The following is a 15808-nucleotide window of genomic DNA, read 5'->3' as shown; positions in this document are numbered from 1 at the left end:
TCTTTCATTAGCATCATTAGGCACTTCTGCAACTGCTGATAATGGCCCCTTGTAATGTTTTTAGGACCGATCTGTAAGTAGGAGCTCTGGTGCCTCAACAAACCACCATTCCCAGAATTCCATAGTTTTGAGCCATGCCAGTTAAAGTGGTCTCAAACTAGATGATTTCTGCAGTGCCTCAGATGTGTTAGCAGTGATTATCTTGCCAAGAAAACCCCATGATGGGTTCACCCCATAAGTTGGAAACAACTTGAAGGCACACAATCACAGCAGCAGCAACATTTAACTTTAATGTGATAACTTGGTCTGATTTTAACCCAGAAAAGCTGACATACACAAACAAGTGTCTTGTTCAAATCCTTCAAAGGCAAATTCTCCTAGGCGCTCCTTTGAGAGGAAGCGGCAAAGAGCTGCCACAGCCACCATCTTCCCACCCAGGCAGCGTTCAGAAAGGCCAGAGGTGGCACAGTGGCAGAGAGAGAAGAGAGAGCCAGTGCTGCTTTTAGGTGCTCCCAGGACAGACTAAGCTCTCACTTTTCATCACTCAGAGAAGGGGATGGTTCCTTTCTTGGTAGAATTAAAGTACAGTACAGTTGGCTCTCCACATCTGTGGCTTTGAATTTATACGTTCTCTCTAGGTACTCCAGTACAACTCTGCTGGAAGCTGACTATAGAGTTGATCTAGAGGACCTAGAGATTACTAGAGAAAACACTCCTCTAGCCATGTGTAGGTCCTCCATTGCAGTTTTAGTCAACTTCTGGCAGATGTTGACCATACCGTTGTGCTGGAGGACTTGGAGAGTCCTAGAGAGGTGTTTTCGGGTTAAAAAGAAATAGTATTTTTAATAGTTTTTTGTGGGTTTTTCAGGCTATGTGGCCATGTTCTAGAAGAGTTTCTTCCTGGCATATTTTATAATTTGCAGTTTCCCCACATTTACAGGGGTCCTGTGCCCCTAACCCCAGTGAATGTTGACAGCCTGCTGTGCTTACATTGACCTGTGGATAATAAGGGGATCCAGGTTTTTTGGGTCAATTTTTTGACTAACATTTCTACACTTTTACATGAGTACATACAGTAATTAAAACACTCCTTGAAAAACTACTGGTATCATTTTATGAACACTACAAATAAGCGCAACAAGAGATAATTATGTTAAAAACCTTTATTACATACAGGTAAAAATTAAACTCAGTACTATAACATACTACTGTGAAACATGAAAACAACCCCCAATAACCCCCAATGGCAAGTTAATTATAACCTGGGAAGGCAAAAGTGCTTTAAAGACAACTTTTTTTACTGCTAATTTGAACAGTGCTGGTGCTTATCTTTTGAAAAAACCTAATTCAGTAGCTTCTCACAGCCACATCCTTCTCCCCATCTTCATTCAATTAAAAAATGTTAGAATATACAACAGACAGTTTTGACCTCTATGTTTTTTCTAGACCAATGGACAGTGCATCCAACCCTTATGTATTCAACTAATTAGGTTCTTTAGCTATTCTTTTCAAACCTCCCAAATCTGACAAGTCATTTTCAGCACTCATATAAACAGTGGATAAAATCCATCAATAAACATATTTTGACTACATTTGTATTTGGATTTTGCTCAAAAATCAAGACAGGCTACTGCTCTCCTGCTATTGACTGTACTCTTTATTAGGAAGTGACACTGTTAGCTGCTTGATACTGTTAGAATACGTTCAGTCTGATTCCATCAAGTGTCCAAAAGAAAAGAAGTGCACGTGAAGATAACTACAGCATTTTCAAGTCTTATTTTAAATTATAACCTTGACTATAGTAACTACAAAGACTGATGGCACACATTTTCAGCCCAATGTACAATAACAGTGTACAAGACATATCAAAGTAAACAGTGGAACTGAGGTAGCAGGTGAGAAACCAGACAGCACTATTAAGATCTTAGGCTGTAATCCAGAGCCCATTTATTTATCAAATTATAAACAGATGCAAAACTTTCTAGTATCCCCGTTGCCCAATTTTGGCAATGCTAAAACAACATGAAATGGAGAAGTTCCTCCAATGGCAAAAGCTTATCATCAAAGTAACCTTGCCTACATAAAAGATATCCTAAACTGATTAACACTCAAGAAAAACCCTGTCTTCAGGATTCTAAAACAGTAGTTTGAATGTGCCTTTTTGCAACCTGAGGTTGTTTAGCATGTTACAGCATGCTAGCCTTTCCACAAAAGCAGGTAACTAAGGGCTGGAATAGACTGGCATAAAAAATGGCTTCCTGCCAGCTTGGGGGGGGGGGAATGATGTGCAGATGGCGCATGCCCCCAAGACGCCCGGAAGCCAGCTTCAAGCTGCTTGGTCGTTTACACTAGGGCTGGCTTCCAGGCGCTCTGGCAGCACGGTGCTTATATGCCGCATGCAACTGGGGCGCCTTAAAGCCAGCTTCCTGCCACGTTAGGGTGGAAAAGCTGGCTTTCTTCCAGATCAAAAAGGAGCAGCTGTTTGACACTCTTTTTTCGGCCAGCAAAAAGATGGATTGGGGTCACGGCGTATGGTCTGTTTCGCCCCTTACTCTGTGAAAATTAAAAATTTATCTGCACTCAAACTGAAATATTTAGTTAGATTCACAGGCACACAGAAGTCACTAGTTTTATGAATAAATTGGTTATATTTTCCTACTTGAGCCCTGAAAGCTCCTTCAAGAGGTTCTAGTTGAATATGACACAAATTATCTTAATCTTCAAGCTTGACTACTTGCTCATATTTTCAGCTTCACTCAGTAGTTATGACTGGCTGAACTGGAATCTCAGTTGAACATTTTACAAATGGCTTTGAAAAATGCAAGTTTGCCCTAGTATATTGGTCAAGACTTTACCAGTGTGATCTTAAATCATCAGTTTTTTCTGCAGTACGTTTCAGAAGGTAAACAGCAGCATGGAGTCCCCCAACGTTCACCCAGATAGTGTGTGATTTTCGCCACAGATGACCCATTTTTGACAAGGCCTGAAATGTAAAAATATTTTCAAGTTACTCTTGTCAGATCTGGTGGATATTACTGATAGCTATTCATGCTCAGTTGGCAAGATAAATGTCAAAACGTTACAGCAGTCACTTGCAGGAACATTTAAAAAAGAAATCAGGAAAAACTAATCATAACAAGAAAAATATTAAAATTACTTCCGATTTTAAAAGAAGAAAACTCTTCAATATCTAGTTTAGAAGCATAATTTTAGAATCCAGAAATATGAAATTACACAGATGAGTAATAAAAATATACAGCAGTGAATGTGTTTAAAATACTACAATTCATGATCCAAAAGAAAGGATGTTTTCTAACTTTCAGTTTAATCTGTATTCGTTCTCAATAAACATTTATTCTTTCCTACACAGCTTTAAATCAAATCAGCTCTACTGCCTTTACATGTCAGCCACAAAGAGAAAAAACACCGGAGGTGCTGCTACCTACCTTGGCAAAACATTTTCTGTCTTGAGTGAGTAGCACAGCTCTGCCAGTTCTTGGTCTGCAGATTCGACCCATCTCCAGAAGACATGACGGGTAGAGATCCCAGTTGTTTTTCTTAGATCCTATTCTGTAGTAAAATTAGGAACCAGCAGAAAGTAAATGTAACTTTAAATGACTCTGTATCTAGCACATCATTTGTGCTAGTCCATTTATTTTCATCAATGATATTCCATGAGTTATGGCAATTAAAAATTAGCACAAGAGGCTGCAGGAAATTTACCGGTAGTTGATAATGGTATTCCCAATCTTTCATGTGTGTCTTAGATAAAGTACAAGAATTATACTAGAGGAGTTATATATATCATATATCCCTTCCTATTCATCCTATACCTCCAAGATTGCTTTTGAAGCACAGTACATAGCATATCCATGGGTTTAAGTCATCTGCAATCCATTTCAACCTACTGAAAACAAATCAAAATCTTCAATACTATTTTGCTTCTTGATATTGTAAACAGTAAACAAATGGAAGTGCATGCACTGAATTACAAAAGACCTCTAGCTTGGATTGTAGTAGTTTGTGTAGAATCCTAATCATCTCCAGTTTATGAACATTTTAGAAAGACATTTAGTCCTGAAAAACTGCATCAACAATTTCAAGCAAAGCTTAGAAAAGGAAAACAGATTGAGTGGGGCTTGTAGGATTCAGAATGCAAGGCCTCTCTAGGCTTTCATTACCCCAAATTCCCTAACTTAGCAGATGTATTTAATTCAGCAATTCACTCAGTCTCACTTACAATGAAAATCAACCTTTTTTTTCAGATTTTACCTTATGAAGAATATGATCAGAGATGGCCAAATCTTGTGGAATGTGGAATTATGACTTAATTTACCTATTTTGCCAAATAAATATATTAGAATTACTAAATTATATGTTTTTGTCCAAAAACATTTTCTAAACCCTGGATTGTCACTTTTCTGTTCAAAATGCCCATCTTTACACAGAATGGTAAAACAGAATTACAGGAAAATCCTTCTTATTGTGAACAAGCTGCATATTCACACATTCACCTGCGCCTATCATCTAAACTCACAAACCTGGCTTGCTGCTCCCAAGCAAAACAATGTTTTGTTCCTCTCTTACAGATCCAGGCTTATTTGGAAAAACATGTCAATACCCTGGGTAAGGATGCAAACCATTTTTTGTCTGTAAGTTACTAGATCTGCTAGAAAAATTAAGACCAAAGTATCTGCTGACAATCAGGAGGGCAAAGATTGAGCTCTACAGGCACATTCACAGTTAGCAAAACTTTGAGAGCAATTCTGTAATATAGCTGCATGCTTTAACTTAGCCAGCCATTCACGATAGATTTGGGAGTTTCACTGCACTACCTAAGGCTCCAGATCCAAAATAAAACAAATGTAAATTGCATATATATTTAATGGATCTTTACCTCTTTCCAAACGGCATATCTGTTACAATGACATCCACAGAGCCAGTCCTCATTGGTAGATTGCAACTATCCCACTGAATGCTATCTATGGGTTTTCCTGCAGATATGCTATCATGAATTCAAAACAAAACAAAAAACAGATCACACAAGAAAATATTTATTATAAAATGTTTTTCAAAACCAACATTCACATAACTGTGAACTCTTAATCATGTTTAAAACATCAGGTTAAACATGAAAACATTAAACAAGTAATTATTGTTATATGTCACTGCTATGTATTTAACTCCTACCTTTCTTTACTTTGAATTTGCTTCAGTAAAGAGGAAATATTATTTGCTGTTCTTTTCACAGCCTGTGGATTGTTATCTCCAGCAATATGATAACAATTAGGCCATTCAGCAGCCCCCTGTTAGTGATAAACACACACACTGAACTTAGCAATAATAACAACCCACCTGAAATTTAATTCTAGAAGATAACAATCATATAATTTATGATTACAAGGGGAAATTATACTTTATCCACCAGCCATAGCACCTCAAGAAATGCCTGGGTGCTAAAGAAAGAAATCAGGGCTCTATACCAAATTGCCCTAGGGCAGTAGCGGCGAACCTATGGCACGCATGCCAGAGGTGGCACTCAGAGCCTTCTTTGTGGGCAGGTGCGCCATCACCCCAGCACAGAGTTTGTCAGAGTTCATTACTAGAAAGCCAGAGGGGTGCGGCACTTTGCGATAAATAAATGGGTTTTGGGTTGCAGTTTGGGCACTCGGTCTCTAAAAGGTTTGCCATCACTAACCCAGGGATATGATCAACAGCTGATGGGTAACCTGCCTCTCTACCCAAAAATGAGTAGATTGCCAGAAGCAGTTCCAATTTCTAGAGCTGCACTGAATGGTTATCTCAGCTGCAGAATGGAAGAATGGAGCAGTAAGCCATCTATATAAACACTAGCCTACCTCATTGTATAGACTAGAGACTTCAGGATGTTATGTTCATTTTAGACTTATAAAAGAGTATATACGGTAAGTACAGGATTAAAGCCTACACTGCACAAGCTATTTAATGCTTTGCAAAAACTTTTAAAATGGGGAAGGACTACAGGCAACTTGAAAATGTACACACACACATACACACAGTGTACCTCTATTGGTATAGCACCTGTCCCACACATTGGATCAATTATTATATCAGCTGGCTGAGGATCACATAGCCTGAAAAAAATGGATAAAAAGAAGCTGATGCTAAAAGAAAACATCCATCCTCTGATTTGTGATAAATACCAAGATAGGATATTACAATACTATTAAACACTGATGTAGTTAAAGTATAATGCTTTAAAATAATGTAATATACACAACACTATTTTAAAAAACGTTCTCTTTTGAATTATAAGACGAAAATCAAATACAAATACTGTTTTTGAAATACTGAACTGATATACACTTAGGATATATTTGATCTTTTTCAAAACAAAAACAAAAATGCCTATTTTTAAGTAACTTGAAACCAAATGTAATTAATAGTTAATAAGTATTGCTGTGGTTGTTTATTTAAAAAGAAAGAAAAGAAAGGAACGGAAAGCAAAGGGGAAAAAATTACACGCAGAGGGAAGATACATGTAACTGAAACTAGAGCAGATAAAACCCCCTTAGAGCATTTTTTTCAGGATTGAGAAAAACGTGTTTTAAAAACCCCCAAATCCCCCCCTTTTAATAAATATTTTAATGAAAAGTTTTATGCTTATATTGTGAAACCTTATTTTACATATTAGAAAGCTTGATCAACAATGTCTTAATGCTTTGTGGCAATCCAAGGTTTTTAGGCTTTGATATGGCTGCTAATTTAAATAATTATTTGTTAAAAAGTGCTCTTTTAAAGCAAGTTGTTTTGGTTGAACTTATGTTAACTGAAGGATTTGTTTCTCAATGGCATTCTTTGCACTATAAAATAAGATGATTACAAAGAAGCAACTGATATTTTTTAAAAATGAATAATCCATTTAAAATACCAGTAATAATTTTTAAAAAGTTATTTAATTAAAACCAGCCAATCCTGATTTTTGAATACTGTAATTTAAGGTACTAAGGGGCGAAACAGACCGCCCCAAAGGGGTGGCTTGAAGCTGCCCCTGAGAGAGCAGGGTTGGGGTAACCTGTTTGCCTTTTTGCCTGTCTAAAAGGAAGTGTCAAAATGTTGCTTCTTTTTGAGCTGGCAAAAAGCTTGCTTTTCCCACCCTGCCTTTACAGTGCTCTGGCGGCGTGTAGTTGTGCCGCTGGAGCACCCTGAAGCTAGCTGGTGTGTGGGCAGCATGAAGCCAGCTTTCAGGTGTCTTGGGGGCGTGCGTCATGCATTCACCACGGACCCAAGCCGGCTGGAAGCCAGCTTTTTATGCTGGTCTGGCCCAGCCTTAAGGATTGGGGAAATCAGTTTCAAAGCAAAGCTCTGACTTCTCACAAGTCAAGCACATTGAAGGGATACGCTGGCAAACCTTGAAATTGTTCAATTGATTGACAAATCTTCACTTACCTAAGCATACCATAAGCTAAAGTAGATCGTAGAGTTGTGGGCCCAAAATGTGTAATATTTCTTCTATGAAGACTCTCCTCTGTCAAGGCAATTCCCACCACTACTTCATTATTGTGGATGTTGAGAAGAACCTGGAGTAAAATTCCATCATATCTAAAGACTTGAAATATTAACTGTATAACCCACTACATTTTAATGATGCTAGAGCTACTATCTTTTATCAGAAAATGGACAACATAATTTCTAAAATTTTTGCTATCTGGAGACCTAGGGTTCATCTACACTGTAAAAATAATGCATGTTGGCGGCGCTTTAAGTGGTGGAGCTTCATCCTATGGGATCTGTAGTTTCACAAAGTATTTAGCTTTTTCTGCCAAAGACTGCTGCTGCCTCACAAAACTACACATTTCAGAATCCTGTATGATGGAGACATGGCAGTTAAAGTGGTGTCTGCCTTACAGTGAGCAGACCTCTGACCTCCCTAATATTATCAACACTGGTGGGCAGTGACTTTCCCATTTTTGAAGTAGGACTTCTTCTACTTCTATCTGGAGATACTAGGGAATGAACCTGAGACCAACTGCTTGTAAAGCACATACTGTACTGCTAAGGCATAGTCCTTGAGTTTGTGTCCCAATGAGGGTCAGGCATCTAGTATCTGGAAACCTTGAGATGAGTATAATATTTCTTTGTGAAGTGAGGGTGGGGTGGTGCAGGAAAACAGACAACCTTTTGTGTTTTACATAGAAACAATTTATTAATTTGGGTAATTATTATTGAACTTAATGTTTATCATGAAAGTAGCACTGGGAGATTCCTGCTCAGCACCATTATCATTTAGCTGTGTTATGCAACAGGGCTCCATCGTGTCTCCCATGGTGTTCATTATCTATACGAAACCACTGGGTGACATCATAAGGAGTTTTGGGGCGGGATGCAATAAATATGATGATGATATTTAGCTTGACATCTCCGTATCACTGGAGCTATGCAAGTGCTGGAACTGTGCCTGGATGCTATATTATGCTGGATGAGAGCCAATAAATTGAAGCTGAATCCGAATTAAGAGACGTTCTATGGAGTGGTGTGGTTCATGAGTTGGGTAATTGGGTAACTGCCCTGGATAGTGTTGTACTCCCACTGAAAGATCAAGCTTTTAGCTTGGGGTTACTACTAAATCCATTACTGTCACTAGAGGCTCAAGCAGAACCCGTGGTTCAGAGTGCTTGATACAGAAGCTGTTACAGATAAGTAGATCTATACTGCTCAGTAATTAGGCAATGTACATAAACATGAAATTGACATGATAATTGTCTCATTCGCACTGTAGCAAATTATAAATGCACATACAGTGCACCCGCGCCATGCGCGGATGCGTTTTACACGGCTTCCAGCTTACACGGAAGCCAACTGGGGAGGAAAACAATGGTGCGTGTGCCCATGGCGCATGCGTGTCGCTCCGCCACATGCACACGCCCCATTATTTCCAATGGGGCTCAAGCATAGGCGGATTTTCCCTTATGCGGGGGGATCCAGAACGGATCCCCTGTGTAAGGAAAGGGCCTTGTGTGTCCATCAAAGGTCTTCAGTTAGGACTTTAGTAACTACATCAGTCATAGAGAGCACTTGAACTTCAAACAACAATAGCCAAATAAGCTCTCCATCAGTACAACAAAGATTAAGCTACCATGCACATAATCTCCTCAGTGAATGACTGAATAAATAACATCCCATGTAGAGGGGACGATTAAATTGCAGGCAGTTTATCACTATCGACATTAAGTGTACATATGGAACCTAATTACTCAGTGGTACAGAGTCTATTCACTGTAATATCTTGTGTGTGTACAATAAGTCAGCAGGCTTCACATTTTTTCTGTCAGTGCTTCGGTGCCAGTTTAAAAAAAAACGGGTGCTTCAACTAAAGTCTTCTTTGGAGAGGGAAAGCCTAGCCATAGTCATCCACACACATTGGTAACTTTCCATTAACTACTGCAGGGTAGCAACCTGCGGCCCCCGGGGCCAGATGCGGCCCGCAAGGGACTCGGGACCGGGCCCCAGCCCGGTCCTGGCCACCTGCCCCGCGCGACGCTTTGGACTCTCACTGAGGGCGTGGGGCTTTGGCCTATCAGGAGGAGGCGGGTAAGGGGGGCAAGCGGAGAAGGGGCAAGTAGGCAATGGGGGGGCAATTGTCTATAGAAGCCCCCGAAACATGCATTTATTATTAACATTTTGTAAAGATCAGCAATTTGTGAGTGGCCCCTCCATTTTAAAAAAGCACCCCCCGATTTGAAAATTTTTGTCCGAACAATTTTCGTCTGGTTTAAATTTGAGTCAAGCAGGCCGGGCTCCGGCTGCAAAAACGGGTGGCCTCCCTGGACTACTCTATGTGCTGTAGGTGAGCGTGTACTTGAAGAGAAAGACTCAAGTTATTGCAAAATGCGATGCAGCAGCAAGATTGTTGCCTGGGGCATTATAGACACAACACACATACCTACTAAAAAAAAACAAAAAAAGAGGGGGGGGGCACTGCTGTGCCACCTGGCGTTCCAAGATAATTCAAGGCACAGAATGATGACATATATAAAGCCCCCTAAACAGCTTAGGAATTCAACATGAGCAACACATCTAAGGACAGAGGTCTGCAGGAGGGGACCCTGCTCTTATCAACATGAGGGTTATAAAAATATGGGAGAACGAATGGAGAGATGGGCGCCTTTTTATCCAGTGGCACCCAAACGTGTGAATGACTTCTATTGGAGGTCCAATAGTGGTCCATCATTCTTTCTTTCTGATGCCAAGTCAAAAAGATGGGGTTTTTTAGCCTTTAAGCTGACATTACTTTTATGTGTACAGTTTTTGAATGGTACCTTTTACAATGTGTTTTTAAACTTTTTTGATTTTTTTAATGTTGTAATCCTGTTTCAAACTAATTTATTATTTTAAATCTTGGGAATTTTTAAAAAATGTTTTAAACTGTTTATACATTTCATTTTGTATACGGTGCCCCAAGATCCCCACAATAAAGGCAAGATAAAATATTTTATAATGAATACACTGGGCCCTTCCCTTATGCCGGGGATCTGCATAAGGGGAATTCCACGTATGCTCAGCCCCCATTCACCATTACTCACTGTCCAGGGTGCACCAAGCGCTTCTTCCCAGTGTGGCTTTCAGCTGAACAGCCATGTAAGTCGCACCTGCGCATAACGTGGGTGCCCAGCACTGTACATTAGCATTCCAGTAGCATTTAAAACATCCCAACACCTTGGCAGTCTGACAGATTTAAGACGACAATACAAGATAAATGACATCATGTACAGTTCCGCCACTGCTCTCCATATCTCAGTGAAGAAAGTGCACTGCACCGGATTATCTGATATTGCTGAAACAAATTAGGGCTCAAAACCTGTCATAACTCATTGCTAAATCTTTGCTTGTAAAAGAAAATGTATTTCTTGCCTGCACTACAATTACTAGTGTTTACCTCTACAATCAAAATGGGAATATCTGCTTTCCACTGGGAAAAAACTTGTACAGCTCCTCCAAAATCTCTTGCTGCTCGTTGATTTAAAGCTTGTTTATCACCAGCTCTGTTGCAAGTCACTCACCGAAACTTCAAGGTCTCTGCTTCCGTCACACTTCTTACAATCTTCCAATTCATTTCTGTTTTCATCATGGATGTCACCTCTTTCTAGGATCAGACGGCTCATCTTCATCAAGTGGTACTTTCTCATCAGCACATTCAGGGTCTGGAATTCAGGAGACTCAGAAGTATTTTGTACGGGATCATCCATTTCTTCACCATCAGCTCTGTTCACATCATCGTCTTCCTTTGGCTTCTCCTTCTTCTTGAATTACCTGTTGACTGCCTTTCTTCCGTCTTGTTTTTCTTTTCTAAGCTTGTATTTAACTTCCATACTTCCAAAGCAATCAGCCCGAGCAGTTTTCTTAGCCAAGTCCTCTAAATCCTTTAGAGCTTCTCCTATAATACAGCAGAGAAAGTTACCCACAGCTTCTTTCATACAGCCAAGTAATAATCAATAATAATAATAAAATAATAATAGATAAAATATAATAGATTTTTTCTTGCCCGCACATCACGAAGAATCTGGGCGGGTTACAACAAAAAAATACAACAAATTACAATAGAGTAAAAAATCAAACCCTAGACCTACCACCACCACCCATTCCCAGTACTAAAACAGAATTAAACAGTAATAATATAAAACATTTAAAACAGTACTTATTTTGTTTTTTAAATTTCAGCTAGAATACATCTGATGCCTCTGAATCTGATAAAAGTAGACCAAGTCTATGAAAGGCTTGTAACAAATGTCTTTTTTTTTCCCAGTTAGTCTCAAAGGTGATAGAAGATCCATTGCATACTTTCAGCTAAATAGTAGTTGCTGCTAACGCACTGGCATATGATATAATGGCTACGTACAGTGAACTTTAGATGCATGAAATGGCTTATTCATAGTCACTGAGATTTTTAGACCAACCACTTAACAGTAGTCCTTCACACAACAACTACTGAAATTTTTGTTGAGTTTATAGAAAACACTCAGATTGCATGCATGGAAAGATAATCAAATCTCAGAAAACAGAAAACTAAAGGCAAAAGGAAAACTGTACTGGATTTGTTGCACTCTGTGCCACTAGATGGTAATAGGATCTATAACTTGCTGGAATATAAAATATTTATATTACTAGTTGCTGGGAGGTTGAACCATGAATGGACATTAATGTGCAAACCTCCATTCGATTTCTGCAAACACCTTCTACAGGGCTAACCTTGGATAGCATTCAGAAAGTAATTGGTACAAAACGTTGCTATAATTTGCTTGGCTGGCACTACTGAACTGAAACATATGAGACCTTATTTGTTTCTGCAATGTGATGTGCTGGTTCTGCAGGGGCTGGTTTTAACCATTAGAACCATCGTACATCATCCCAGCATGGCATGAATATGATAAACTAGCATCACACAATCCCCACACTGAATATATCCCTATAAAGAATACGAGTGCACATATGAGAAATCATGAATATGGTATAGCTGTTACCTCCGTGTATAATGTCAGAGGCAGTAAACTTTAATGAAATTATAACTAGGCATAGCTGGGCTGTATTAACACAATTGCAACAGTTTTGCATGCAGAACCCGCTCCGCCCGCACCATTACCTGCATCTGTCCTTCTGCACTGTCTAAAAGTGTATGAACACACCATAATGCAACTTATACTTTCATCACCAAGGATTTTGGCCTAAATGGCTTGGGATGTGGGTATCTAATAGACTGGCTTTTAAGATGTACAGGATGTGGGCCAGTGTCAGAGGCATTGCCACAAATTGTTACCAATGTTTTTTTTCCCCATTGATGTTCATTGCAATTTTGGATTGCCTTTCCTAGGACAAATCATTAGACACAGACACTAGTGGGGTTCAGGAGATAACAAAACTACCTATCGGGCATATAATTTAAACAATGTTTGTTCGGCTGTATTTTTTCGTGCTCTATGTTTTCAGATCGGATGTTATCTGGTTAGAATAAATTTGTTATTATTTTATTTTCGTGAGTCTAATTTCTATGGTCCGGTTGTTTGGTTGCAGGTTTTTTTTTTGTTGTTTTATTGTTCAATATTGCATACTGTTAGTAATGTGAGTTTCATCTGACAAAAATGGAAGGGGCAACCACTGGGGGCAGGAAATGAAAAGACATCATCAGCCTGCCATGGATTCTCAGTTTTAAAACTCTTCCAGTCATGCTAGTTCTTATAAAAGCCTCTATATAATTTTAAGAAGTGGGGCCTAGGTTTGTTCCCTGTCGTCTTCCCTCAGTTCCTTTGTTGCAGGGTACATAATAAACCTGCAAAGCAGGACCTTGTTAATCTTGTGTACATCACTAACAACTTTTGAGCATTACAAAATGAAAAGCGTTTCAAACACACATCAATAATTATATAGGTTTAGCACTGTTCCAAGAAAATCATCGTAAATTATCCCATTGCATAGCATGTTGAAACTCCTAATTTTCACACATCAAAAAACAGACAACTTCTATAAAACCAAATGAGGTTTTTTGTCTTTTAAAATCTTATACTTGGAAACATGGAGTAAAAAATATGCTTACCTTTGTTTCTTTAAACTCATAATCTTTGAATTCTCTGAACAACAACAAACAGGTTGTCAACTGAGCGCACTGGTGACCTAGATAAACATTAAGACATTACTGATTTCTTCTCTGCTGGAGAGGCCTTTTCCAATCCTATATGCCAGCCTACGTAGAGTTGATTTGGCCTGTAGACATGTAGAGAAATACCTTGTTTGTATTTTGAGGAATAACATCTGTGTTCTGTTCCTGTATATTTTAAATGCATTCTTCATCTGGCTGTTAGAATACCAATGTAAAATGCAATCTTCAGATTTGAAGTGTGATATAGTACTAAAGACTGCAAATCTATTTCCACTGAATCCAGTGTATACACGAACAAGCATTAACACAAGGGTTGGCATGTCCTGGAAAACCTGGAAAATCTCAGACTGAAAAGAGTAAAAATGTCCTGGTTGAAGCAGTAAATCCCAGATTTGTCCTTTGTCACAGGCTGATGGGTAGGTAAAATGTGGGAGTGGCAATAAAACCAGAAACCAGCAAGAAAACTGAACGGTCAGAACTTCATCCTAATCTGCAGGCTCCAGTTGCTACTGCACAGGTGTACAGCAGCCACTTTATTCCCCTCCCTTTCCCCTTCCCCTGACAAGCCCAGAAGGGGGGAAAGGATGGGCCTGTATTGTGTGGTAATTGTGTTGGGGGCTTGAGCTAAGGGATAGGCAGCACAATGGAACTTCGATGGCAAGCAGCCTTGAGAGAATAAGGGAGTCCTTTATCTCTAGGGCTGTTTGAAAGCCCCCTTCTCTTCACACAAACGAGAGGGGGAAGAACACTCAAATGGTTTCCCCCCCCCAATTACAAAATAAAAACATTTGAGTGTTCCCCCGACTCTCTCCATCTTTCTTTTTACACCCAAATTCCAGTATTTGTATTCCGTGTGTTCAAACGAAAGAACCGTTTCAAAAACTAGACTGCATCCTGCCTTTATAACCAATCAACAAAGGTAAATGCTGATACTGCAAGAGCATTACATTACAGCTTCAAAGAAAAAACAACAAGCATTACTCTAATAATAAGAATAAACAACCTTTGTGAAGGGCTGATAGCAGAAATCTCAAAATAGATTTTTCCTCTGTCCTTGCTAATTCTGGACTTTGATCCTAGTTTCCTCCTTGTACTTCTACTCCGCGGCAGTCCCTCAAAGCCAGTTGGTACAGTAGCTCCAATAGTGACTATAATATCTCTAGGTTTTTGTGTCAGGAATAGCTTCACAGTTTTCGCTTAATGTTTTACATGCATATCCAGAGTCATTCAACAACATATCACCAACCACTCCACTTCAGACATTCTGGCAGCTTTATCAAGTTTGTTGACAGAACCTGTGCAAAAAAAAGCACTCTCATTAAAAACTCTCCAAACAACTCAAGTCATGTACAATCTTTGAAACAATGGGGCTAACACCATCTTGTCTTCAACACTACATTTCACATCAAAAGTTCTTTTAAAAGATATACCTCACCAAGAAGGTAAGAAAACCTCACCATATTTATAAATAGTTTGAGCCATAACATTTTTGAACCAGTGTTTACTAGTATTATGCACTATCCTAAATAGCAGGGGCCAGATGAAGAACTGGTATGAACCTCAATCTCCCACTCTCCTAGCCAGGTTGAAGTTCGCAGTGGAGTGCATTTGGTCATATTGGATCTCCTTCTCTAGTGGTACCTGGCTCTCTGGTCTTTCAGCCCCCTTCAAAACTCCAACATGCTGGGCTGTCTTCTTTAAACTGGAGTTGGGCATATCTGCCCACAACAGTTTCTGAACTGGTCCTTCCTACCTGGTTTGCTTCAGCAGAAAGGTTAGGAAGACAAAAGGACAGAGCAAAGGCAAAGAAACATGTTGTTGTTTTGTTTCTCAGCAGGCAGTTGCCTACTATCCAAACTCTCTTTCTTCCTGTTAACACTGCTTTCGAGCCATGACTCATGGGACCGGGTATGAGGGACCGGATCTGCGCAATCCTGACATCATGGCCCTGACTCCAGAATGATTTTTAAAAACCCCAAGAAGTTGGCTAAGTCAAGCAGAAGCATACTGAATGCAGCGGTTCTCAATGTGTGGGTCATGACCCCTTTGGGGCCGAACTAACCCTTTCACAGGGTCACCCCAAGACCTAAGAAAACACATATTTTAGTTAGTTAAGGAATAGCAATGAAATAATGTTATAGGTTGTGGGTTGTGCATTAGGAAGGTTGAGACCACTGTTGC

At 39.4% G+C, this 15808-nt stretch overlaps 1 pseudogene; it reads right to left on the bottom strand.

The window, feature by feature from the left end:
* Positions 1-1148: 1148 nt before the first annotated feature.
* Positions 1149-15243, bottom strand: LOC121920328 (annotated as a pseudogene).
* Positions 15244-15808: the final 565 nt, after the last annotated feature.

This window comes from Sceloporus undulatus, chromosome 2 (assembly GCF_019175285.1).
Source record: "Sceloporus undulatus isolate JIND9_A2432 ecotype Alabama chromosome 2, SceUnd_v1.1, whole genome shotgun sequence".
Lineage (NCBI taxonomy): Eukaryota > Metazoa > Chordata > Lepidosauria > Squamata > Phrynosomatidae > Sceloporus > Sceloporus undulatus.
The sequence above is the reverse complement of the archived record's forward strand: the minus strand, read 5'-3'. Positions and strand labels throughout refer to the sequence as shown.